Here is a 3,437-nt window from a genome sequence, read left to right on the forward strand (position 1 = left end):
ATATTCACTGGTATTTCATCTAGCATAGCATCCATCGCAACCTCAACTTGCTTTTGTAGTTCTTTTTTTTTTAAAAATACATATTTTATTGACTTTTTACAGAGAGGAAGGGAGAAGGATAGAGAGTTAGAAACATCGATGAGAGAGAAACATCAATCAGCTGCCTCCCGCATACTCCCCACTGGGGATGTGCCCGCAACCAAGGTACATGCCCTTGACTGGAATCGAACCTGGGACCCTTGAGTCTGCAGGCTGATGCTCTATCCACTGAGCCAAACCGGTTAGGGCAATTAATTCCCTTTTAATTTGCACGAATTTCGTCCACCCGGCTACTAGTCTACACTAATAAAAGGGTAATATGCTAATTAGACTGGACATCTTCCAGACATCCTTCCAGACAAAGCCACAGCAGCTGCAAGGGCAAAGGGCTGGCAGCCGTGGCAGCTGTGCGGGCCAAGGGCTGGCAGTGTGGGAGAGGCTGCGGCACAGGCCTGTCCAGTGCCCTGGTCCCTTTTGCAGAGGCAGTGGGAGAAGGTGGCACCACAGGAGAAAGGAGAAGGGAGAAAGCTGGCGCCGCAGGAGAAGGGAGAAGGGAGAAGGCCAGCACCACGGCCCCTTCCACAGAGACAGCAGGAGAAAGGGCTGTGTGGTCCCGGTCCCAGTGCTGCCCCTTCCACAGAGGCAGCTGTGAGGGCTGGTCCCAGCGCCATGCCTCCACAGAGGCTGGACGGGGTGCGACCTGCTGTGCCTCAACATCTCACAGCCCCACCCCCAGCTGGCCTGGCCCCAAATCGCCCCCCACCCACCAGTGGGCAGGGGGTGGGGCCAGCACTAAGGAGTGAGGGCCTAGAGCTGGCAGCTGCGTCGGCCAGCAGTTGCAGGAGCAGCAGGGTGAGGGGGGCAGTTCCTTCTCCTGATTGGCTTATTTGCCTCCCGCAGAGGAGAATATCCCCTGAGGGCTCCTGGACTATGAGAGGGAGCAGGCCGGGCTGAGGGACCTCTCCTCCCCCCCATCCCCCACACACACTAGTGCACGGATTTTTGTGCACCGAGCCTCTAGTCTATAATAATAAAAGTGTAATATGCTAATTAGACCGGACAGCCGAACAACCTTCCGGACAAAGCTGCAGTGGCAGGGCCCAAGGCAGAGGTGGTGAGGGGCGATCAGGCAGGCAGGCAGAGTGTTTAGGGGTGCAATAAGGCAGGCAGAGTGGTTAGGGGTGATGAGGCAGGCAGGCAGGCAAGTGGTTAGGAGCCAGCTGTCCTGGATTGCAAGAGGGTGCAGGCCAGGCTGAGGGATCCCCCCCCTCCCGGTGCACAAATTTTGTGCACTGGGCCTCTAGTTGATAATAAAAGGAAAATACTTTTTAAATTCTATGAATCTGAAGAAAAGAGGAAGTTCCTAATTGACCATCATTTTATCCTTTCATTCTTCTACAATTTACAGTTTTACAAGCACGTACAATACATGTAAAGTGTTGAACATATATTGTACCCAGTGTGAATTACTTTTCCCATTGCACCTATTTTTCTTTTCAACAAAGCACAGAGAATGAGAGAACAATGTGATAACCCAGATGCCAAAGAAAAGTGTGGAATTCTTAACTAAAATAAGTGTGGATTGTATTTATATTTTAAGTCAGTCAGTGGACAAACTTTTATGACTGTTAATGTATAGTTCTCATTAGTCTACCAAATCTTGCCCTTCTTGCTCTTGGTCTGTGACTTCCTCAAGCATCTTCAAAGATTGTCTCATATCCCATTTACTCTTGAACCCATTGCAGACTGGCTCCTGCCCCTTCTACTCATTAGTGACCACCTAATTTTTAATGTTAATTAGCACTTCTCAGCCCTTCTATAGCTCTTGTCATCAGCCACTTCCACCTTAAAATGTTGTTCTCTATTGGTTTCTGTGATACCCCTTTCTCATCATTTCCTCTACCTTTCAGGCTATTACTCTGTTTCTTTCATGGACAATTTTACTTTTTGCTTATACTTTAAATGTTGCATATTGTATAACTAGAGGCCTGGTGCACAAAATTCGTGAATGGGTAGGGTCCCTAGGCCTGGCCAGCAATCAGGGCCATTCGGGGCCTTTCTTCCCCTAGCTTCTGGCTGCTGGCTGCCGGATGGAGCCTTCCTTCATTCTGCGCCGCCACCTTGTGGTCAGCACATGTCATAGCAATCGGTCGAACTCATATCCTTTATCTTCCCCCACAGATTCCGAATCAGTACAGAGTTCAGGACTCTTTAAAACATTTCCCAAGGGGGAAATTTGCATATTAGCCTTTTATTACATAGGATAGGATTCTGTTCTTAGGTTTCTTTTCTTCTCATTCTTTATCCTTTCAACTAGGCAATCTAAAGTCTATGTTTGTAGTTCCACGTACCTTCCATTAGTTCAGCCGTGGGCAAAATTTGAAATGAATAAAACTAAAAAAAAAAAGACCGTATCCTTTTATGTAATGATGTTTACTTTGAATTTATATTAGTTCACACAAACACTCCACCCATGCTTTTGTTCTGACCCTCCGGTCCAGTTTAAGAACCCATTGTGGCCCTTGAGTCCAAAAGTTTGCCCACCCCTGCATTAGCTGATGGTTTCCCAATGTATTTCTGGAGCTCAGTTTTTGCTCTCAGTACCAGGCTTGAAATTACAGTGTCTACTGAATTCAAATGGTTACCTTCAAACTCCACATTCTAACATCTCTTAACTTCTATACGACCTACTTTTTATATCCTCTTATTTTGGTACAACGTTTTATTTAGTAGTACCAATTTCTAGTAAAAAAAATAACTACATCTTTAATATCTCTCAGATTTATCTTATTTTTTCTCCCTACTCTAATAATTATGATTTAAAACCTTCTTCTCACTCTTTTTTTTTCCATGCTGTATTATTTTTAATTAACTACAAAGACTTTTCCAATCATGTCACCTAGAGCTCACTTCACCCACTGCTTTGTTTGGCCGCCATTCTCTTGTCTCTCTCTCCAGCAATGGTGAGGCGGATACCCTTTCCACAGGGTAGGGAAATCCATGGTTTGTTGCCTTTGCCAATTACAAAAATGTTGGAGAGCTGGGTGGCAAAACTGTTGCCATTGGCATCTTTCACATGAACTATGTCAAAAGAACCAGGGTGCCTCTCCGTGTTGGTGATCACACCAATTCTTCCCAGGTTGGCACCTCCGGTCACCATGCACAAGTTACCATTGTCAGTCTTGATGAAATCAGTAATTCTGCCAGTCTCCAACTCGATCTGAATGGTGTCATTCACCTTGATGAGGGGATCAGGGTAGCAGATGGTGTGAGCATCATGGGTTACCAGATGAGGGATTCCTTTTATGCCCACAAAGATCTTCCTCACTTTGCAAAACTTGTACTTGGCCTCCTCAGGTGTAATACGATAAACAGCAAAGTGGCCCTTAGTGTCATAG

At 46.1% G+C, this 3,437-nt stretch overlaps 1 protein-coding gene and 1 pseudogene across 4 annotated transcripts in view; one reads left to right on the top strand and one right to left on the bottom strand.

Annotated features, from left to right (window-relative positions):
- Nucleotides 1-3,437, top strand: part of TTBK2 (tau tubulin kinase 2) — a 107,288-nt gene that overhangs the window by 31,436 nt on the left and 72,415 nt on the right. The gene's annotated exons all lie outside the window — the stretch shown is intronic.
- The window catches only part of LOC102765187, a 962-nt pseudogene continuing 414 nt past the window's right edge, over nucleotides 2,890-3,437 (bottom strand).

The sequence above is a fragment of the Myotis davidii genome, unplaced genomic scaffold (genome assembly GCF_000327345.1).
Source record: "Myotis davidii unplaced genomic scaffold, ASM32734v1 scaffold46, whole genome shotgun sequence".
Lineage (NCBI taxonomy): Eukaryota > Metazoa > Chordata > Mammalia > Chiroptera > Vespertilionidae > Myotis > Myotis davidii.